At 41.9% G+C, this 23,564-nt stretch overlaps 1 protein-coding gene across 6 annotated transcripts in view; it reads left to right on the top strand.

Annotated features, from left to right (window-relative positions):
• Window positions 1-23,564, top strand: part of KCNMB2 (potassium calcium-activated channel subfamily M regulatory beta subunit 2) — a 229,007-nt gene that overhangs the window by 157,768 nt on the left and 47,675 nt on the right. The window contains exon 1 of one of the 6 annotated variants that reach the window (XM_043522795.1): window positions 21,841-21,933. The exons of the other annotated variants lie outside the window; for them this stretch is intronic. The gene's annotated coding sequence lies outside the window, so the exon portion shown is untranslated. Of the gene's footprint in view, window positions 1-21,840; window positions 21,934-23,564 lie in introns of those variants that run through there. 6 annotated transcript variants of the gene reach the window in all.

The following is a 23,564-nucleotide window of genomic DNA, read 5'->3' as shown; positions in this document are numbered from 1 at the left end:
GGGACCCAAACTGTTTGGTTTCATTGTAGGCTGGAGCTTGAAAGATACAAGTAAATAACTGGTATCAAGATGAGGGGCAGAGTATAATAAAGCATGTCTGACACAGGAAGCCACAGAGCAGGCAGAATTTGAACAGAAGAGCTGCCTAGAGCCCAGTGCACAGAATCGGATCCGATTTCAGATTATAAGGGTGTCCCCATTCCCCCCACGCAAACAGACCCGCAAAACTAGCAGTAGCAAACTCCAGCCAGGAAAACAGATCAAAGTTTCTCCCCAGCTAAATGTGAACACTGCTTCTACCAGCGTGGCTGGCCAGTAAGACACCTCTTACACCCTGCAAAGAGGCCACCAAAAAAGCATGATTATTTGCTAGTCTTGTGGGCACTAGCTTTAAATATCTGGTCACACTCAAGTGTCTACAGCTTTCATGTGAATGCTTGCCATGTGGAATGAATATACAGGATAGTGGTGGGGACAAGTGGGTATTTTCACCACACTTAATGTGGTTCACAATATGAAAGTTGAAATTTAGTTCATTATTACAGAATGTAATATTCTGCAGTAGATTCAAGCCACAAATAACCAGAGAGATTATGACCTGTGTGTGGGATCACTGATAAATGAAAGGCATCCTCCTTTTCATTTCAGTGGTTCCTAGTCTCCTCATAGCCAGGAAATTGGTTTCTGTGGGTTATCGTTAACAAACATTGGTATAGAGTAATCCAGAACTCATCTAGTGATATGTCATCGTATCATCTGTGTATTAGTATGAATAGCTGCTCTAATTCAATAAAGTTTATTAGAACACATTTGTATTCAAGTAGAGGATTAGTGGTTTGAGCATCAGTCTCAATACAACTAGACAGTGTGGTACCACCGCCGCACATCCTGATAGGCTCATTTTATCTCTTCAGATAAACCCAGGATTAAACTGCTTGCTGTTGAGGGTTTTGGGATGATGTCCTGTTACTTATCCTAAGAGCATGGTCTAAATTCTATGCTTCTTGAGTTCAGTGTTCACTGGCTGCAATCTTACACCCTAGAAAACACTACCTGCTGGAGGTTCTTTATATCGTGGCTTGTGAAGCACTTTGGGGCTAGATGTTTAAATGTAGAACATTATTCATTATCACTGGTGATGCTAAAAGATTAAAATATAAACTGGTCTGGTAGGGGAGTGTCAGCACAGTGCATGGCTGTGGCTCCCATGCTCCCCAGCCTGACAAAACATAGGAATGTGACAAACCCTGTGGTGGGATTAAGGCTTTCTGTGTGGCCAGTGCTTTCAGTGGCACTCATGTGCCTCACAAGGACCCACACCCAAGCCTTCTCAACTGGGGGTGAAGTCTGGGAGAGAAAATAGAGGGCTCTCAGAGGGGCCCCTCACCACCATCACTTCCTCCTTCACAATGTCTCCCAAATATGCCCTTTCTTCCCATCTCCCCTTGGTCACCTCATGCCTCTGCAAATGTCCTCCTTGCTGATCTCCAGGCATTTCACCCTTCCACCCACTGCTCTCCATACAAAACACAACTGCTAAAATGATCTTTCCCGCCTGCCGTTCTGACTGTCACTCTCTCCCTCTTTGAATCTGCTTGCGCTACTCTGACCCTGTGCATACCTCAGTTCTCTCCTATCTACCCTCTTGAGCTGCAAGGTTGTTGTCCTCTGTCAGCTGGTTTCTTCATGCTATCTGTGGTGTGGCTGGCTGGGGATTGCTCTGTCTCTCTGCCTTGGTCTGCTGAGCAGCTCTCAATTTTTCCTCCTGAATGCCTCATCTTTTTCTGATGTTCTATCTCATTCCAATAGGCAAGGTATCATTGCTAACTTTGGGATGTTCCACATATTGCCTCAGTTCACCCCAAATATGCTCAACCTGCTGCACTGTCATAACTGACTGTAAAAACTGGCTCTGGACCAGCTTCTGGTAATACTTCAGACCTGATCTGGCTAGGTCAGCTGCGGAGAATAATTCACATCTCATAGCCTGCAGAACTGGTTTGTTTAATAAGCTCCATCAGGTGAATTTACCTATCGAGAGGTCTGGGCCCTCTGGTTATATGCTGACAGATTGAAATCAGTGGCATCCTTTTCTGCCCAGTTCTTCTATGGCCTTACATGAGCACAAAGGGCAAAGCACAATATGTTCAGTCTGATAACCTTATTCTAAAATAAAAGTCAAACAACAATATGGAACATGCAGTCAGCGTATGTGTTTCCTGCATAGTAGACTGCAGCAACTCTGTACAAAATGGCTGCTGTGTCAATGGACCAGGACATTTAAAAGTGCAGTACACAGATAAAAATGGCATAAAACTTTCAAGTTACTGTACACATTATTTTACATATCGACCTTGTGCTTTGCCAAATGGTTGAAAATGCCTCTCTTCTCATGTGCTAAATGACTTCCTGCTCCTTCCAATTCCTCCTTAAAACACGATCTTCTTTGAAGTGTTTCGACAGTGAGTACTGCAAGAATTTCCCACCACTCCAATGCTGCGTCATCACTTAGTGAGCTGTATCGCCACTATTGATCTAGTCGAGATTGGAAGCGCCTTGGATCATAGCCCAAGGGCCAGATCCTCAGGTAGTGTAAATCACCATAGCTCCAGGAATTTCTGTTTATACCAGCCCAGGATCTGCCCCTTGGCTTCATTTACGGGCATTGTCAGTATTCAGTAACAATACAATGGAAGTAACTTAATTTCAGCAAATGGGAGGCAGCAGCAGGTAATGAGTTTGCAAACAACAAGGCTATTTCTGCTTTTCACTATACCACATTGTGCCTTAAAAATTCAAGGAGGAGCCTTAACCTCTGCTGCTTATAGCCGCAACAGCAAGGGACAGCAAGCAGGGGACAGAAGATGTTCTGAATGTTTTCATATGGTTCCTGTTGCTAAGGAAACTACCTCCTTGATATCTGTGTTCACTACATCTGGGTCACTTGGGCTTTTGCTCTCAGAGTAGAGAATGAGTTAGTGTTTGGGGACTCATGGGGAAAGGGGAAATGATTAAAGTATGTTCTTAATGCACAATCTCCCTCACTCTCACACGCTATGTAATAGCCATGGGACAAATTCAGTTTTTAATGATTATCAGTATTGCTAAAAGAAACACCTATCATCATATTACATGCCATGCTGTACATGACTTAAATTAAGGGAAAGCTTGCAAAAAATACACCAAAGAAAATGTCCAGGGCTGCAAGGTTCTGACCACCTTATTTACATTGTAGCTGTGCTTAAAGGCCTCAGTTAGGATCTCACTTGCTAAGTGCTGTGCAAACACATGTAAAAACCCACAAACCCTACCCCCAAAGTGTTTATAATCTAATGGTCAATCTCTCACCCATGTAGACCCCATTCTGAAGTCAATGGGGCTCCAGGCAGGCACAGAGTGGCCACCTGCCTAGAGCTCATGGTAGGCTCAAGGCACAGATATCATAAAAAGTGTCAGGGGAGAAGGAGGGAAAACAAGAGGAACTATTATGAGATCACAGTTATACATAGCAATGATGTGCACAACGTGATTCTACCAAATTATTAGTGGGTGCTTTGGAGGGATGGCAGGGAGCAAAGATAGGGTTTATTTTAAAAAAAAATTCTGCTTTGTTTGTATTTTTACTTTTTAAAATATTCAAACCTCTGCCCTTTTCTCTGCTTTAACTATATTTTAATAAAAGTCGTGTGTGTATGTAAAAGTAATAAAATAGAGACACACGTCAAAACCTCAATGAAGTCTCTAAAACTATAGACTCATATGTCAAGGTTTTGAAATATGTCTCTGTATCATTACATACATACACACACACAGAGCAGCTGCCTTCTGAAAATCAGGGCCCTTTAAGTTGTGTCCCAAGCCAGGCACCCAAAACAGAGGCACCTAAAACTTTTATAAATATATGGGTATGCATATGAAGGTGAGCCTATTCAGAGGTGATACACGTGACAAATTACAAAGCTTCTCCACTTGTGAGTTACACGGCCATCCCACACCATCATGTATTGTGTCTATATAAAGCAGTAAGATAAATGATTGTATCTTGGTCTTTCAGTTGCTTTTGGAGGTGGGATGGATTCTGTACAGCACTATGTTCTTCTAGGCTATCGTATAAATAAAAATGGCTATTTCAGAGAGACTAATAAAAGCGAGCTGGTTGGTGCTTGGCCAACTTCACAGAGTTTGTACTTAATGCTCAGTTTGGACTATCCCCCAAAAGTCTGATTGAAGTCTTAGAACCTCCTGGGTCTGTGCATTGCGCTGGAGCACTTATTATTCACTCCTTTCTATGGGCTCCAGTGGGCTTTGGATGAGGCTGTGGTTCTACTCTTTCCTAAAGTTCAGGTTGAAATTTTGAAAAGGGCACTGGCAACTGAGACTCCTTCTGGTAACTGAGACACTATCTCCCTTGTTTTGCACTGGAAGCTCAATGAGCCCCAAATTATGGGCCAACTTTTGTTCTTACCCTGGGAAACGAGTAGAGTTTCTGTTGGTGAGATTATGTCAATGAGAGCAGAATTTAGCCTGAAGAAATGGGATTATAAATGCCTTGTTCAGTGCTTCCACGCCTCCCCATAATGTATTTTCTGAGTGGATTTGGACTTCGAGGCTTGTAGGAAAATCGGGCATCAACAGAAGAAAATATCTAATAGATGAGAAATGACCTCCATTACTTAAATCCTTAACCATCTGCTACTGGATTGCACTGCACAGGCTGAAAATATTAGCTACCTCTTCCTACATAAATAACCCCAACTCCCGCATTAGAGGTTCTATTTTAGTTCAGTGTTTTAGGCTGCTATCCCTGTTTCGGTGTGACAATGTGAAAGAAAAGAAAAAACAATGAAGACTCAGGTCTCTCTGGGGTGTCTGGCAAATGGCCGAAGTGCCAGTTGGTGCCTGCCCAGAGTTCTCGGCTTGGGACTTTGTGCGTGGAACTTTATTACATCTGTGTCTAATTGCTACCCGACTGCTATTAGAGAGATAAGGGGTGAGTTAATATCTTTTATTGGACCAACTTTTGTTGGTGAGAGAGACAAGCTTTTGAGCTTACAGAGTGTGGAAGCTCAAAAGCTTTTCTTTCTCACCAACAGAAGTTGGTCCAATAAAAGATATTACCTCACCCACCTTGTATCTCTAATATCCTGGGACCAACACAGCTACAGCAACACTGCATCCTTCTGCTGTGGCATTTGGGGGACTCTGGTGAGGCACACTGAACAGGTTTTGTTGTATGAAGCTAAATTACTGTGGAAGGATTTGAACACAGCAGCCTGACCTTCCTGCTGTGGAGTTACGAAAAGCAGTCAGGGTTTATTTTCCTCACCTTCATTTCTCAATTCCTGCGTAAGCAGCACAGTCTGATTGTTGCATCATGGTTTTCTGAAGCAGCTGTCTGTCTCCTTTTAAAGCTTTATCATATAGGTTTGCAAGTATCAAAAGTAAGTATTTAACCCCGGGAGATCTTGCACACTAGTTGAAAGCACCATCAAACAATCTGTTGCGGGATGTCTGTTGCATGGTACTACTGGTTTACCTGATAGGTAATGATGACTGAGTCTCGAACGCAACCTTTGGTGCTGTTTCTGAGTGACTTTGCATGCTGTTCCTCTGGACCACAGTGTCATGGGCATTTTGAGATAGATAGATAGATAGGTAGATAGGTAGATAGATAGATAGATAGATAGATAGATAGATAGATAGATGTTTCTTTCAGTCGGCCTGCCTGTCAGCAAGCCTTCATCATTTATTTCAAAGATCAGTCAGGACCAGCACTATCACCAAGGTTTCAATGTCTTGTGGCTCCTTGTACGTATGTAGTTTGTTGTGTCTCCCCTTTTCTGGTCCTGTGGCAGTCACTAAGGCATGCATTATTATCATGCTTGGATATTGCTTTAAAATGATGATGGCTCATTATTCATATCGCACAAAAAAGGTGACAGGTACTTTAGAGACAGGTAAATACACATGGACCATGCCCTCAAATGATTCACAATCTTAGCAGTCTGTTCAAGACTCTCTTCATTAGTAGACATTTTATTTTCATATTTTCCATGTCCACAGGCTGCTTTAGGTATTGTACTTCCATTAACCCCTTTTAGTCCGGTAGTCTGTAATGGCTCCTTTGCCTTTTAATGTATGGGTCTGGGAGAGGTGGGAGAGGATTGTGTTTTGAGGGGGGTTTTTGCATGTATGCTATGGTTTGGTGCTTCCTGTTGTTCATTCATCACACAAGCTGCCATTTATCCCTATTATTAATTCTGATTTTAAAATATTAATGGGGATTCATAGAAATATCTCAGTAGTAAGGCGGTGTGAGATTAATACTGTCTCTTCCCCGGTCTAAGGGGAGGTATGTTTTCTCTTTTGCAGTAAAATCATAATTGTTGCAATTTATCAGCCATATAAATGTTATAAACTTTCTGCAGCTGGGATCCCAGACCTGTTATCTAGCCTCATTGTAAAACTTCCTTAGATACAAGGACCCGCCCCCCCCCCCCCAATCTCTGGCAATGTACAGCTTTTCTTGCTCTAATACATCTTACTCAGCATATTCAGGGTGGTTTTCATCTCTCTATTTAAAGCCATCGCCTTCTGACTTTAAAATGTCACCAGACTGTTCTCTGAGCCTACACAGTCTTAGATGACTTTTCTATTTTGCTCCGTTGACGACAACAGTTCTTCAGAACTGGTGACTCCTGTATCCTCTTCCTATATCTACTAGTTGGAGATGGGCTTGAGTCACAAAATTCAGATCTAGATACTGAATCAAGTATTCCAAAGCTTGGGGTGTTCTGGACCAGGATTTTGGTTCAGATTTCCAAACTCTCTCTCCCTGGCCCAAAATAAGGGAAGTGTTATTAATACCTAAAGTTTTGTTTTGCATCCTATCTCTACTATTGAAGCTGCATCTAGTTGACCAGCACGCTGCAAAGCATGGGATTCCAGCTAGTGAATCTTCATTCAAAGGGCCGCATGTTTTGAAAATTTGTATATATTGTTGTCTTGTATACTTAAGTTGGCACCATGTATAAATCATTGAACTATGCCAGGATGGGCCAGAGAGATGGTGTTTGTATCTAGATCTGGATAAGGTTGAGTCAGGGTTTAAGAGCTCAGGTTTGAAGTTGAATCAGAGCTAGGGTTCAGCAGCACCAAGATCACACAAGCTGATTAAATGAGATTTCCTCTGAGATAGCAGAAACCTTAAGGATCAGCTGCTTTTGTGAGATTTCTGCCATCTTGGGCCAAAGCTTCATGAGAGAAGAAAAACAATCCTCTGGTTTGCAAGACCTGAGTTCACTTCCCTGTTCTGACAAAGATTTTCTGTGACACCTAGGGCAAATCATTAAGCCGCTCCGTGCCTCAGTTTCCCCTCCGCAAAATAGGGATAATAGCATTTCCCAACCTTTCGGGGGTGTTAGGAGTATAAATACATTGAATATTTTGAGATGGTCAGATCTGACAGTGATGGGGGGCAGATAAGTACATAAGACAGAATAGTTTGTGGACCATGTGGGATTTCAGCCTCATTTCAGTAGGCGACCATAAGCAGACCCCTTTGGCTTCAGATCCAACCCACAATCAAAATTCTAAGTGTACGTTTCAATGAAGGGATTCAAAGCCAAATCTTTGTACCCCACCCCACCAAAATCTCAACTGGCTCCAAATCAGTGATCTGACGTTGGCCTAGATCTACCAATTAATTAGTTAATGATTAAATAAAAGGGAGGACTGAATTGGGCACTAAAACTGATTGAAGGCACCAATTTAACAGCTGGACCATTTTTACATCAATGGCTTTCCTAGTGTGAGTTTTTCCATTGATTTTCCTACAAAAATGTGAGATCCTGTCTCCTTTATTCCAGCCTAGCTTTGCCTTACAGGCAGTAGCCTATGGCAGCAAACTATCAGAGGCAACAAACTATACAGTGATTGTTTGGCTAGTGACCGCAGGTGTGTAAGGAGTGAATGTTTGTCTAGATGGTAAAACCCCTAGAGCAGGCCCTGTGTGTATTTCATCATCTACATTACAATATCACCACAGCATGTGTTAGTGCTGGCTTGCCAGGCAACCAAACCCCAGAACCAATCATGGGCAGCTGAGTTTCTGAAGTAGTTTCCAAGCTGCATGTTACCATTCTCTGTACCCAGACTGACCAGCTGGGCTCCTTAAGGAGTCTCATTGAGTGCTACAGAATAGCTAGCTTGAAGATGCTTCATTTTAAGTAAGTCTCTCTCTCTGTCTCCCGACTACCTTACAAACCCTCGGCCTACGTTTGATCTCAAATCCTTGTACACTAGCCAGCGTAGGGAGAATGCTATTTCGTGAGACTTTGACAACACTTAAAGAGATTACTTCAATCTCTTAAACAAATTTCAGTCTAGTTTTAAGATTAAGTACTGCCACTGAGATGTCCTTGTTTATTAAATCAGCATGATCTAACCTCACAGCTGGGGACTGGGGGCCAGAAGTCCTTAGTTTTATACTGACTCAGTTGTGTGCGATCTTGACCAAGTCACTCTAATGGCTCTCTGCCTCAGTTTACCTATCTGTCAGCCCCAATGTAAAAACCTTTCAGATCCTCGGATGAAGGGTAATATAAGTGCAGAGTAGTGTTCAGGCTATGTACAATGTCATTTTCTTTTACAAATGTTGACATGTGTATTGCTTTCCATACTTGTATTTAATATTTCAGATTCATTTAATATCTGCATGAGATTAATTAACATAGGACTTGGGATGGTCTTAAAAATATCCAACTTTGTCTTTGTTCATGGCTGGTTTCAACCGTATATAGCTTAGTGATTTTTGACTTTGGTGCCCCTGGTACAGGGTCTTGTGCATTTTAGCATACTCCAGGGTTCCATTCTGGATGCAGTCTTCAATGTACAGCTGTTAAGTGATTTCCCTGCTATGCCGTTAGTACGCAGCTTTCTATTTCTATTGTATATGTTGGTATGGCTTTCTTTGTGTATCTCTGACGTTTCAGAAGTGATTAACCCTAGAAGTGACTATGGTTTAGCCTTGGCTATATCACTTCAGGGTTCTTCAGAGCTGTGAGAAAAGTGACAATTTTTTTTTTTTTTTTGGAGAGTTTGATGTGAAATTTTTCATCATTATGTTGTGGCCCAAGGTATAGCCCAGAAATTTTGTTTTGGATGAAAAATCTCCCAAATGGTCCGTTTTTCATCAAAAATGTGCCAAATTAAAAATTCCTCCCTCCCCTTTTATTTTGACATGAACTGACTTCCCTCAAAGTTTTTAAGATTCTCCCATTTGAACAGGACCATGTTCAAGTCCAGATGGAAATTTCGTTGGTTTTTTTTTTTTGTGAAACTGGCCCGTTTTTAAAAATTCTAAATAAAAGATAAACACCACAATTAGTGAGGATTATGCCTTTGATTCACTTTTTTTTTTTTTTTGGCCCACCTTTCAGTTAGTGCAATTTGTTTGCCTCAGTTCTCAGTATCCCAGTTCTGGTACTTAGCTTGATTAGCATCCATCTGGTACCAATGTTCGGATTATGGTACTAAACCAAAGCTTTATAATAACATCAAAATCGTTAAATTGGTGCCTCTGTTCCTGCCGTATTATGTTCATTGTTGCTTCTTTTCTGAGGCTCTACATCTCGAGGTAGAGCGATTTAAACTGTGTATGTTCTAGCTCCTGCTCCCCCTTCTCCCAGAGCTGCCTGCTTCCAGCCCCTCACGGTGCTGTATTTCTGTGAGCTAATTTAAAGAGATAATCCTTTCTAATCCGATTTATTACTGCAATCAAAATCTGAGTATGCTTTATTTTGAATCACATATGAATATTTAGCTCTTTGGGGCAGGAACTTGGTCAGCCTACATGTCTGTAAAGAACTTAGCACATTCCTGGCATTAGAGGAGTAAATAATACAAATAATTTAATATATCTAAGTTCTTAGGGACCCATTTCATTAAAAAAATTTTTTTTTCAAAATACAGCCAAGTGCTATGACATGAAGGTCTCACTTTAAGGTATGAGGCAGAATGGTCCAGTGTTTAGGGAATTAGCCTAGGACTGGAGAAACTTGGGTGCTAGTACCCTGCTCTGAGGCATACTTTCTGTATGACCTTGGGCAAGTCACTTAGTGTCTGTCTGTGCCTTAGTTCCCCATTTATAAAATGAGGATAATAGCACTTTCCTGCTTCACAGAGATATTGTAAGGGTAAATACATTAAAGACGGTGATGTGCTTAGATACTATGTGATGGGGGGGCATATAAGTACCACAGATAAATAGGTATGTTTAAAAGAACAGAGAATCAATGGATATTTAGTAATTCATATCTGAATAATAACTTACAATCATGTAGTGCTTTCTAAAGCATTCTCCTAAAATGTGCCCCAAAGCTGGAATGCACAAAGCCTGTGTACGGGCCAGAACCACCACTTATTTCTGTGGAACTGGGCCAATTTATACCACTTGAAGATTTGACCCAGAATTCAGTTTCTCATTTTGCCTGAGCACTTAATAATTTATGTGCACACAAATACAAACATAAACAGATGCAGCTGCAGGATCTCAGGGTCCTGTTCAGGCTTCTCCTTTGAAAAATTGGCTCAATATACATAGGAAATATTTCACCCAGTCAGCAGTGAGATGTAGCCCATCATGTGGGTAGAACAAGGCCACAGTTTAACAGCTCATGGTAACACTATATAGCAGTTCAAGACAGAAAGTGAAGATGAATTTTTTATCCAGTTGAAACCAAACAGGTAAGAGGGTTTAAGACAAAAATCCTTAGAGAAAAGAACAAATTAGCTTGAAAAGTAATTTAACAGAATGGTAATGCTCTAATACCATCTCTGCAAAAGCAGAATAGTTCAACCAGTGACATACTCTTTTGAGGCTCAGTCCAACGCATATAAAGTCAATGGAAAAACTCCCCCAGCTTCAATGGCGGCTGGATCAATCCCTTGAGGTTTTTGGTTTGTCAGTTGCTTTTATTGTGACATGATTGTTCTCACAAAATATGCCATTGTAACTTGTTATGGTGATTAAGCTAATTTGTTAATTTCCAGAATGATACCGTTTCCGAATATGTACCGCATTTCAGTTCTTAAAAGCAGAATGTTAAATTCATTGCTGTATTAGTGTCGTATTCATTATGTTCTGCAATATATTAAACCATAATCAATTTAGCCAAAAAATTTACAAGTCTGTAGAAAGAAAATTTCATGCATGCTTAAAGTATATGTGATGACACGCAGTGCAGGCCACTATGATGATAAGCTATACAGGAACCCCAGTCCCATTATCTAAAGGTCAGTGACCTGCAGTCTGTTTTAAACTAATTGTGTTGCCAGCCATTGTATTGCTCATTTCACTAATGGCCAGTTCATTGTACTCAATCTATTTGTTTATTACACACACCTGTTTGGAATGATCAGCTTCATTACACGTGTCTCTGACATTCCAGTGCCATAATCCACATGGAATTAAGTAGGCTTCCATGCATATGGAATAGATTAGGCATATAATGTTCTTTCACAGGAGGTAGCTGATAAGCACTGAGCTATCTCAGTCTATCCTTCTGTGCAAGTCCTAGCAATGTCTCCCTGTCAAGCATTCCATTAACTCCTTCACTTCTTATTTCTTACAAGGCCACACGTAATCGTAATCTTTTTATTTTGCTGAGCTATTATCTCTCTGTGTTCCTGGTGGCCTAGCACTGAGATTTCATGGTACCACATTTTTCACTTAGTCTAAAATTGGGTTGGAAGAAGTCAGGGCAAAGGGCGCTTTCACTGAGCAGGCTGAAAGAAACTGTCTTGTCTAAAACTAAATCTTTGTTTGTAGCTACTTTTAATTCGGTGTCAGTTTAGAAGATGGCTTGTTTTACTGCAAGCAGGAATAATGAAGATCCTGATTTTACCACCTGTAATCCTGTTGAGTAGTACTTTATTCCATGGGGGTGCCCAGTGGCACAGATCATGGCCCAGGCTATGCATCTGTGCACAATCATGGGAGAAATTAAACTTTCCCACACACATGCCTCTGTGCACAGGAATAAGGAGAAACTGCCCACCTCCTACTCCCCTCCACTGCATAAGAGGGCAGGGATTGGGCAAAGAGGGCAAGGAGTAGGCAGAGCCTTGGTTCCACCCAAATGTGCCAGTCATCACCTTTCTGGTAAGGGACAATTGTACATTGCTACCCCACTGGAGCAAGTGGGCAAGCGGGGAGGAATTGTTCTGAGAAGCCCCATTCCTTCCCCGTGCTGCTCCTGCGGCAGCATCTCTAGTCACTAAACCTCACAGGGCAAATTGTATAGGGGGTACTTGTGGTGAAAGGCAGCAAGGCAGAATCAGGATGGCAGAATCAGGCTAAGAATCCCTACCAGATCCCCCACTCTGCTAGGATCAAGCCCCAGAACCATTCCTCTCCCCATCATAGCATGAGTACTGGCTGATCTCCCCTTTCCTTGGAAGGACCCACTATTAACACAACTCACTGTCAACTTCTGAAAAATGTTTCTTTGTTTAACCAAAAACCTCCTTCCTAACTCTGAACTAAGTATTTCTGCATTAAAAAGGGAAAGTAGAAGACTGACTACAACCACCCCTCTCCCCTGCCCCGCACAAAAAGGGTTGAAGCTCATTTACTCTTAAACAGAATTAAAGCCATTTTATAGATCATACATTTTGCTGGCCTGCTATATTAATCAATTAGGTGCACAAGCTGTCAAGTCAAAAGCAAGCCTCTTAGGCTACTTCTTGAGAAGTTTGGATTCCAGAAGCTGTTGATCTATTGATACAGATAAGCACCATAGAGAGAGATTAGAATCAGGGCAAACACCCAGGAGAAGATTAAATAAAAATAACAACAATGATAAAATAGGTCTGGGAATGTGCAATGTGAAATTGTTGGAGTTCGCATTTCAATTAATAGCTGTTTATGTGTGTCTCCAAAAAGGCAATTTTGAGAAAGAGAGTCCACAAAAAAAAAAAGCATTAATGATTCAGAGAGGGGAGAACAGAAAAATAGGCAAGTATCATCCATCTCAAAGGAGACAGGCAAGAGTGGTAGAAATGGAAGAAAAAACATGAGGCCTTTTAAAAATTGTTCCTGTCATAAATATAAAGGGAAGGGTAACCACCTTTCTGTATACAGTGCTATAAAATCCCTCCTGGCCAGAGGCAACATCCTGTTACCTGTAAAGGGTTAAGAAGCTCAGCTAACCTGGCTGGCACCTGACCCAAAGGACCAATAAGGGAACAAGACACTTTCAAATCTTGCGGGGGAGGGGGAGAAGGTCTTTGGTTTGTGCTCTTTGTTTACATGTTGGTTCTCTCTTGGGACTGAGAGAGGCCAGACAGAAATCCATCTTCTCCAACCCATCCTAATCCAAGTCTCCAATATTGCAACTAGTATAGGTAAGCCAGGCAAGGCAGATTAGTTTATCTTTTGTTTTATGTGAATTTTCCCTGTGTTAAGAGGGAGGTTTATTCCTGTTTTCTGTCACTTTAAGGTTTTGCCCAGAGGGGGATCCTCTGTGTTTTGAATCTGAATACCCTGTAAAGTATTTTCCATCCTGATTTTACAGAGGTGATTCTTTTACCTTTTCTTTAATTAAAATTCTTCTTTTAAGAACCTGACGTATTTTTCATTGTTCTTAAGATCCAAGGGTTTGGGTCTGTGTTCACTTGTACAAATTGCTGAGGATTATTAACAAGCCTTCCCAAGAAAGGGGGTATAAGGCTTGGGGGGATATTTTGGGGGAAGACGTCTCCAAGTGGGCTCTTTCCCTGTTCTTTGTTTAAAATGCTTGGTGGTGGCAGCATCCGGTTCGAGGCAACGTCTGTACCTTGGGGAAGTGTTTAACCTAAGCTGGTAAGAATAAGCTTAGGGGGTCTTTCATGCAGGTCCCCACATCTGTACCCTAGAGTTCAGAGTGGGAAGGAACCCTAACAGTTCCCTAAAGTGTTTTAGAACAAAACAATTGGCATGAATAACTCTCCAGGACCTGAGCACTCCTACAGAATTGAAGCCAGTTAGAAAGCTCACAGGATCAACATGTAGCAATTTTCCACAGTTGGACAATCTAACCCTGCACCCATTGATGTCAATGGGGATTTTAACATGATCATAAATAGGAGCTGGATTGGGCTCCAATGGTGAAATTCACCACGGTGAAGAGGGCCACAGCAAGGTCTATGGCCCACTTAAGTCCCACTCAAGCTCTATTTTGAGGGCTTAAGCAACACACAGCCTCTGTGCTGGCCCTTGGCATAGGGGTGAATTGCACCCTATAGGAGAGTCCTGACTACTGCTGAATGGATTTCAGAGGTTCGGGCTCACAAAGGCTCATACAATCCTTTTTTGGATTTGGTTCCTGCATATCTCACATCTTAGGGTTTGCACCTCATTATTTATTATTATTGATTTATTTATTTGAATTGCAGTAGCATTTAGAGGCCCAGTCATGAGTCAGGATCCCGATCTGCAAGGAGCTGAACACACATAATGAAAAGACAGTCCCTGCCCCAAAGAGCGCACAGTAGTGTTAGTTTCATTTTGAGTTTTAGCTTCAAGTCCAGACTTAGACCAGGTGCTGCCTCTTGACTTCAGTGGTTGTATCTTATTACACTGGGTCTAAATTTGTCTCAAAGCAAAATTCAACCAAAACAGCCACATTTTGCTTGGTTTCACGTGAAAACTTGAGTTGTGTAAACTTGTGGGGAAATTTTCACACAACTTTCCACAAGGTTCATTTTATCTCATTTTGAGCCCCTAGGAATGCTGCAATTTTGCAAAAAATATTATGAAAATTACATGTCAGACAAATATTCAAAACCATCCGTTTCCCACATTTCTGTAGTGCAAAAGTTTAGGTTGAAAATATTTCACGTTGTAATCTTTTAGATTGAAAGGGTGGGTCCTGTCTGTCAACAAAGAATGTCACAAAATTTTTGCAAGCAACAGCACCAAGTGTGAACTTGTCATAATATGTGAAAATACTCCTAGAGGCCTTAATCCAGTAAAGCATTTAAGCACATGCTTAGCTTTAACGCTACTCTCATGAGCCTCTGACTTCAATAGGACCACTCATATGCTCTAAGTTAAGCTTGTGCCTTAAGTGATTTGTTGCATCTGGGCTATGAACTAGTGCAACAACTCAGCATAAAAACCAAACATGGTCACAGTCTGCAGGATTTTTTTCCATTAATTTGAGTTCTTGTAAGGATTAATCTTATCATAATAATAATAAATATTACCTAGCTAGTGTTTTTCAACAGTACATCTCAAAGCAGTTTACAAAGGATCCTCATTTCAATGATGAAGCAATTGAGGTGCAGAGACGTGAATTGACTTGCCCAAGATCACTCAATCAGGCTGTTGGCAGAACTCGGAATAGAACGCTGGTCTCCTCACTTCCTGGCCAATTCTCTGTCTCCTAGGGCATGATGCTGCCTCTTCAGAGAGAGTTCCAGTTTGGCCTTCACTCACATTTTACCATATGATCCCTGAGTATAGAATTCAGCCTTTCAACAGCAGAGGCCTCCCCTTTCTGTGTCTCTCACATCCGCTCTTCCAGACCTTTTCGATAGCACCTATTCAAGGGTGATGAGCTGTTATTAACCACTGTTCACTGAGGAGAATGCCATAACATTTTCACAGCTCAAATTTCTTGCAAATGTTTCACATATTTCTAATGGACACAATGCAAAGCCGCCAAGTTTTGCACGGTTTCCACTCCTCAAACATAAATCAACCCAGGCTGTGATTCTACTGTGACTTGGCCCAAGTTTGCCGGTATTGCTGAATCTGGACCGACGTTCAGTTTGTAACCAAAGTTTTGCACAGCTCTGTGATCCTGTCGTCTGGTGGCAACACAATGTGCAGCCCCAGAAGGGATCTAAACCAGGTCCCTGGCTGCCAGGAGCTGCAAAAAGACTGTGGCCTTTTTCATGGGAGTCAAGGAGCTGCTTGTGTCTCTTACTGTGGCCTACCTCAGGTGGAGGCAATGAGTAGCACTGACGGATTCTAGAAGGAGTCATACTCAGCCGTCCTGTACCTAAAGCAGGATCTCAGCAAGATGGGGCTTTTGACAGAAGAAGGGGGTGTAGATAAGGGGGGAGGTGGCAACGAACTACATGGCTCACAAGGGAGAGGACTGAAAGAGAACGGACCGTCAGTTATGGAGTCTTAATGTACCTAGATCCATCCCTGTTGCTTCTATGCACACTAATTTTTGCATTTAAAAAATGTGAATCCCTGTATAACAGCCAGATATCCACAGTAATATTAAAGACCCAGGGACAGTTGTTCAGCTGGTGTAAATCTGCATAACACTATTGAAATCCGCGGAGTTACGGCATCTAACCCTGCTGAAGAACTGGGTCACATGGTCTAGTGGAAAATGCTAGCAGAAGTGGTTAGCATGGTGAGGGGAGGGAAAGAAAGAAGTAGGCAGGTGGGAAAGGCTAGGAAGATGAGTTAGAGAAGAAGGAGACGGAGGGCCAAAGAGGAGGTAAAAGCACCATTTCTGACCCAATCTCCATAAGCACGATTGTTCCATAAAGATCAGTCTGGAGCATTTGGCCCAAGAGAGGCATATTATTTCCTCCTAGCATTTGTATTTTACTTTTACCTCTTGCCACAATGGAAATTCAAGTCTCACATTCAGTCAAAGCTGAGCATTTTATCGCTTTTCCAGTCAACTGCCTGAGCCAGATGTTTAAAATTTATCAAAAGTAGCTCTGTGAGTATTGGATATGTAAGTAAATGAAAAATCAACCTTTTGCACTATGTCCCAGAGAACTTTTTTTTCCTTTGGCCTGCTGAAGCAGTTGGCTATCAGAATATGTGGCTTTCAAAAGTGGTTTGCTAACGACAATGTTATAGCTACTGGAAAATGAATCTTGCAGCTATCGGAGAGCACTGTTCTGTCAAGCCAGTTTGCTATTACAAAATTCTGTATTTGCAGCATGGGTCTGTGGCTTGCTACCAAATAGGTTTGCCAACCTTTTGTTGCCACTTTTTTGATGTTGTAAAGAGAAAAATCTTATTTCACCTGGAAGTTAAAAAGCTACAGAAGAATGGGAATGATCAGTCCAGCATGTTAACTTTTCTCTGTACCACTAAGAATCTTGTGTCATTCCTTGAAAAACCCCCTTTATTCCCTGGCACTATTATAACCACAATGCTTCCACCAGACAGGGAGGAGACAACATTTCCTTTGACATTTGTTAATGCCACACCTGAACTGATGGAAGAATCAGCACTGGGTGATGGAAAATGCTCTTCTACCCAGGGGCTCTGCAGTATTCTCAGTCAGAAAGGACTAAGGAGCAAACACTATTATTAGAGGCCATGTGATCCAATGACCCGGGTTCTAGTCCTGGCTCTGCCACTGATCTGTTGCATGACCCTGGGCAAGTTATTTCACCTCTATCCACCCCGTCACAGAGGTGACTGATCCTGCCTTAACATGAAGGAGGAGGTCCATGCCCAGACAGTCCGCTCCATGTGGATCCTGGGGTATGATGCTGGCCCATTATGTTCACGTGCACAGAGGAATAGCTTCGCTTGCTGTTAAAGTAAAGCCACCTTGGGCATAGAACACAGCCACTATTGTAACAGTGCCAAAGGAACAATGCCAAAGGGGTCAAAGATGAGACATGTGACATGCAATTAAAAGTAAAGGTGCAATTTGACCAGGAGTCTGGGGCTAACATGGAAAATATGGGACTTATGGAAAATAGCATGGGATCACAAGTAGTTAGGATCCTCTTTATTTATATTCTATCTGCAAAATGGCATCTACAGTAGCACCATGCCCTGTAGCACCCTGCTAAGGCAACGATTTAGCCAAGACTTAGCGGAGAGTGTCAGCTATTGTGACACCAGTATTACTTCCTGCAGCGCTTATAGTTTCACTATGTTCTGAGGTTTCCCGTTAAAAAAAGACTGACGAGGCCCAAACCTTCTTAGTTTGGAAAATCTGACAAGATTACAGTGAAAAGTGGTATTTAAAAATCTGATCCAAAACCCATTGAAGTCAATGGAAGTCAATTCATTCCAGTGGGTATTAGATCAGAACCTGAACAGCTAAACTAAATGTCATCACACTTTACACATCTGTCAATTTCAGCTTTGCTTATTTGAATGTGAAGACACTATAGCTCTGACCTAAACAGCTCAGATATGACTATTTATGCAGCGCCGTACAGATGCATAGGCGTGAGCTGAATTCTGTTTTTTGCACAGGACCTTGCCATGTCATTAATACAAAAAGTAGCATTTACTTGCTTTACTATGTATATGTATTCAAAGCAATGGCACTGGAGGATCTGGCTGGATTATGAAACTATTTTTCAGGGAAGTAGGGAGTGCATCAGAGAAATTTCTTTATTATAAAATTTCTGATCTCCCCCTTTAATCTGGAGGGTTTATGAGTTCTCTTTTAATGGCCTTTTAAAAGAGACTCAGTTTTTCCCATGCTTGTTTAAACCCCAGCAGCTCTTTAATGACTGCACTGGCACCTTCTAGTAAGGGCAGAATAATCGTTAGCTTCCGAGTTTAGCCAACAAGCACTAATGACTAGTGAAGACATGTGTTTTAATAGAAGTTTTATGGGCATTTTCCTCTCTCTTAGGAGGAGTAAACATAGAAAGGTTTGAAATTTTCTTTTATTTATCTCTCTGGCAAAAGATAATATCATTCCCATGGAAGTGCTCACGATAGTTTACAGCCACTGGTAGGTGTAAAGCTAAGGAGCCTTCATGAGGCAGAGTTTACAGCATTAGCTGGTTTTGCCACAGCTAACGACAGCAAAAGTACAGTAAGCCTCAGCTTGGACGTATTTTATTACCCCAGCTACTTCGGTGCATGGATGCAAAGTGCTTTGAAAAGGCAGAATGTTAGGGTGCATACTAAACGGCTACACTAAGGGTTACGGGCCTGATCCTTCCGGCTTTAGGCTCTGCACACAGTTTTTGTACCAGGATAACTATGTCAATTAGGGGTGTGATTTCTTACCAATATAGTTATCCTGTATAACCCCAAATGCAGACACAGTTTTACCATTATACTAGTGCCTTATACAGCTTATATAGCTTATTGCCCTTCCAGTACTGGAATAGCTACACCAATAATGTACATTGATACAGATATAACTGTTTCCACAGTAGGGGATATACTGGTATAGTTAATGTGATGCAACTTTCTAGCATAGGCAACACCTTTGCACAGGGGTGAATTTTATCCAAAGTGACTAAGAGCAGGGACAATCAAAATCCCCGTCAAGCCCTTTTGAAAGGAGCACTTAGGTGGCATACAGGCCTCATTCTACACAGGGGCTAATTTTCTACACAGGGGCTAATTTCCTCCTTTGAATATTACCTTAAAAGCAATGGGGCTGCTCATGGCATACGGTACTGTTCACTGTATGCGGCACTGAAGTCCCACTTACGCCCTATTTTGAGGCCTTCAGTGCCGCATAGACCCTGTGTTGACCCTCCACACAGGGACAAATTTCACCCAAGGCCCAGAAGGTTGGGCTGGCATAATCAGGCTCTCAATTAGCATTTGAGAGGCGTTCTGATATACCAAATGGGGGTGTGCTTTCTTTTCCTAGTGATTTATTGTAAAATTATTCATAATCATTTTATTACACGAAGTACATACCAGCAGCTGAATTGCCCTTACTCAGGAGTTGGGTGCTTTTTGTCAATGTGATTCCTTAGCCAAGTGTAATGCCATTAAATGATTGGATTTTACTGTATATATTGACTTGGTGTCACAGATGATTTTCATTCCCCCCTATTACGCTTATAAATAAAAGCATCTGCCATAATTAGAAAATATGACCATTTTAAAACCTCCATTATTTTCCCCCTATTAATCTAAGAGCTGGACAGATGTTTACTAATACCTTTTGACATTACATTCATCAACTGTTGCCTAGAATAAAATGGTTGAGATGCGATATTGCACCTGAGTTAAACAAGAAAGAATCTGGCTGAATCCAGGTTTCTGTTTAACACAAGGAGGAATTTTGGTTTTCAGTCTAAGTACTTCTTAAAATTTTACCTCTCTCCTGGCCCAGAGCGTGCAAAGATCTGCAGCTGGTCCTTCCTTTATGTGAAGGTCAAAATTCAGCATGGACTTGCTATACCCATTGAAATGAATTCTGGTTTTAAATGTTAACAAGGTTAGAACAAAGGGTGTATCCTTCCACATCGTGCCAGTCTTGAGGTCTGTTTTTAGAATCTTTCTCCAGAAATCAGCTTCAGATTTTGGGAACTTTTCTCAATTTAATTAATAGAAATTAAAAAGTACCCACACAGTTGTAGTCCGAATGCTAAAATCTCCAAAGGGACTACAATAAAAAGAGTAAAAATGAGTATTTTGGTCTGTCACTATGGCAGAACCAAACCCAAGTGTTTCTATTCTGTTCTATATAGGTTCTTACATCACACTCATCTCCATAATATCGGAGTCCTTCCAATAGTGCATTAAGCAATGTGACTTCACATCTCTTCCATATTGTTTGCTCTTTCATCCTCCCCTCTGCCCCAGGATAGAATATGTAGTGGCGTCTCTTGGTTTGGTAGGGCTTTAGGTTTTTTATGTGTTAATACAAGAGAAGGCAAGGTCAAAGAAATGTACTTTTACTTGGAGTGAAAGGTGGTGAGGTTTCTGATGGTCCTTAGTTCCTGGAGGAGCTCATTCCACAGCCTCAGACAGGCTCCTGAGAAAGTTCTGTCTCCCACACAGATAATTTTTTCTCTTACTGCGAACAGTTCCATTGGGCCAAATGAACACAGTTGTTGATCATGGTCTTCATCACAACACTTTTGGCTATCTTCATATCCTAGGCCCAGACCATGGAGCACTTTGAAGATAAAGACCGAGACCTTGAATTTGATTTGAAATTGTATGAGAGGCCAGTTCACAGCGTGAAGGACAGGTCTGAAGTATTCATGGTAGCCTGTGTTGCTGAGGAGATGCTCTGAACACTCGCTTAGGAAGATGTAGACTAACACCTTTAGATACTTTGAGTTACTTATATTGTACGCTGTGAGGAGCTTGGGATACAACAGGACCAGCATAAATGATCTAAAAGATGTTAGCTGTTGTCTTAACTAGCTTTAAGAGGGCTTTTCAATCAGGTTAAGCTAACTCAATTGAATGAGCACAATTGCAGAAAAGAACCATTTTGCCTATCAAGACGGGGCCTGAAGAAGAGCAACATTTTTGGTGAAATCTATCTTCTCCTTCTATTTGTTTTTTAATGGGGAACATGGTGATATGTCCCAGGAGCAGCTTTGCAATGAGAGATCTGTAATGTGTGTGTATCCCGGTGGAAGTAATCTTCAAGGTCAGTGTTGAAAAACAGCATCACTTGGGTTTGATTTGAACGTTCCCTGTGTGATTACCAGAGCTCAAGGGAATATTAGAGAGGCATGGGCAAGGGGTTGCATACAGAGAGCAGAAAAGTGAAAAATTAAGAGGAGACTGCTACACTTCCCTAAAATATTCAGCAGGCAAAATTAACTCACTTTTCTCTGCTTCCTAATGTCCATCTCCTCATTTAATCAACAGCAATACTAAATTCATTGTAGAAGCTTTTTGTTGTTGGAGAGAAAGATGGATGAGCGCCTGCCGGGGGGAATACTGGGAGTGTGGAGTAAAAGATTAAAAAGGAAGGACAAGATTTGTCAGATGAAGTTTCTCTGAACCAGTTCCCGTTGGAACTCGAGGACAGGCCCAGGCTTCCACGGTACTGCATGGTCTGCAGCAATAGATGCGAGTTTCCACAGCTCTGAGTTGGTTGTAATTTCCCGCATAACATTTGGCAGGTTTGGATGGTGAACTTTTCCTTTGATCCTGATCGTTCCTGTCATTCCACAACTGTTGGATGGCAGCTGGCCTGTGCGATGTTTCAGGACCCGGTAAGCAAACTATTCTGATCCCCATCCCCCACCTCCCTCTCTCTCTCTGTCTCTCAGCCTGAAGGGCCATGGAATATTCAGAGTAGCAGACACATACACAACACCCATTGCTTCAGATGCTGTGTGAGCCAATGGGAATAATGAGCACGATAAAGCCCTGCAAACACATGAAGCCTTGGGCATCAGTGGTGCAATCCTGCAGCCTCGAATAAAGCCATCAGAATACTGCGATGACCAAGTCCAGTGCGAGGCCAGGTGGCTCTCCAACTTGGAAGTGCCCCATACGATAAGCAGTAAAGGGACATTTATCTGTGTCTCATTCCTTGATCATGAGTACTCATTGCCTATGGCAGATTAACTAGCTGCCTGCTTTGTGAGTTCCCCATAGTTCTCCAATATTCAGCCCCGAGAAGAAAGAGTGGCAAATGCAGGTGCCAGTTGATGCTGGCCAATAAAGCATCACCGCTTTCATAACCTTGTATATGTGGGAGGGATGGACAAAGCTTGTCCCATGTTTGTCCAGGGAAGGATTAAAGTCTTATTCCAGACCAAGAAGTTAACAGGTGTTTTTCCTCAGCAGAGGCACCGCATGGGAACTAATGTGAGAAGGAGTGGACTAGGCTTACTGGTGATGATTCCTCTTCAGGAAGAGGTGTTTGAACTCATTGGCTTCAGAAGCTGAATTGAAAGGGAAGTGGCTGTGTCCTGATGCAAGAGAACATTTTGGGACTAGCTGCAGTAAGCCAGCCTTAGTTTCCTTTGAAATACCCAGGAGTCAGGAAACCTCACTTCCTTGTTTTGTATAGACTGTGGCTGTTCGCTTTGCATTTGACTTTGGATACAGGATTTGTTTTACTTGTTGCTGAGAGCTGAGGAAAAGCGCTTCGCAGAGGCAGCTGCTTGCAGTGCACAACAAGCTTAACTGGTCCCACATAACCCAGGAACTCTGTTGTATTTTCTTGAGTGCCATCTCCTGGTAACTTACCTAGTAACTACATATACCCAGACATAAAGTATAATACTCATAGCAGCTGATTAATTCCCACTACAGGATCTCGATACATTAAGGAGAGAGTAGGGCTGGAGCCCCAGAGTTTGGATGGGGGTGTGTTGGATCTTGGATTTAGGTTTGTTACATTACATGGATATGGGACAGTGTAAAGCTGTATCTAGGTCTGAGTTTCCTCAAATCCTGGTCATGTTGGGATTTGAGATTTTGGTTTGGCCTATTGTAGACATAAAGGCCAGATATGAAGTTGGGTGCTAGAGATTGTAACAGAGTGTGATGACCCTTTAAAGGTAGGCACAACCCAGAACACCTGTTCTGCAGTCTTGCCCTCTTTAAGGCCAGGTTTCTAAGAGCTGTGTAATCTCCACTAGGGTCATGTGACTGATGTGATCGTATGACTAGGCTGAGAGAAATGCCTGCTTGTAGAAGAGGCAGGAAATAAAAGGCATGTCTGGTCTCATATATCACCACATATATGTCCATTGAACAGCTACTGATTCAGTAAAATATTTTGCCCCACTTTATACCAGGCAGCAAACAGATGGCAAACTATCCCCTTCAGATTTGCCTCTCCTCAGATAGGAACAGAATTCTCTTGTCCACACTAAACAGGGGAACCATG

Source organism: Chelonia mydas, chromosome 9 (genome assembly GCF_015237465.2).
Source record: "Chelonia mydas isolate rCheMyd1 chromosome 9, rCheMyd1.pri.v2, whole genome shotgun sequence".
NCBI classification, from domain to species: domain Eukaryota; kingdom Metazoa; phylum Chordata; order Testudines; family Cheloniidae; genus Chelonia; species Chelonia mydas.
Note: the sequence above shows the minus strand (reverse complement) of the source record. Positions and strands in the feature narration are given on the sequence as shown.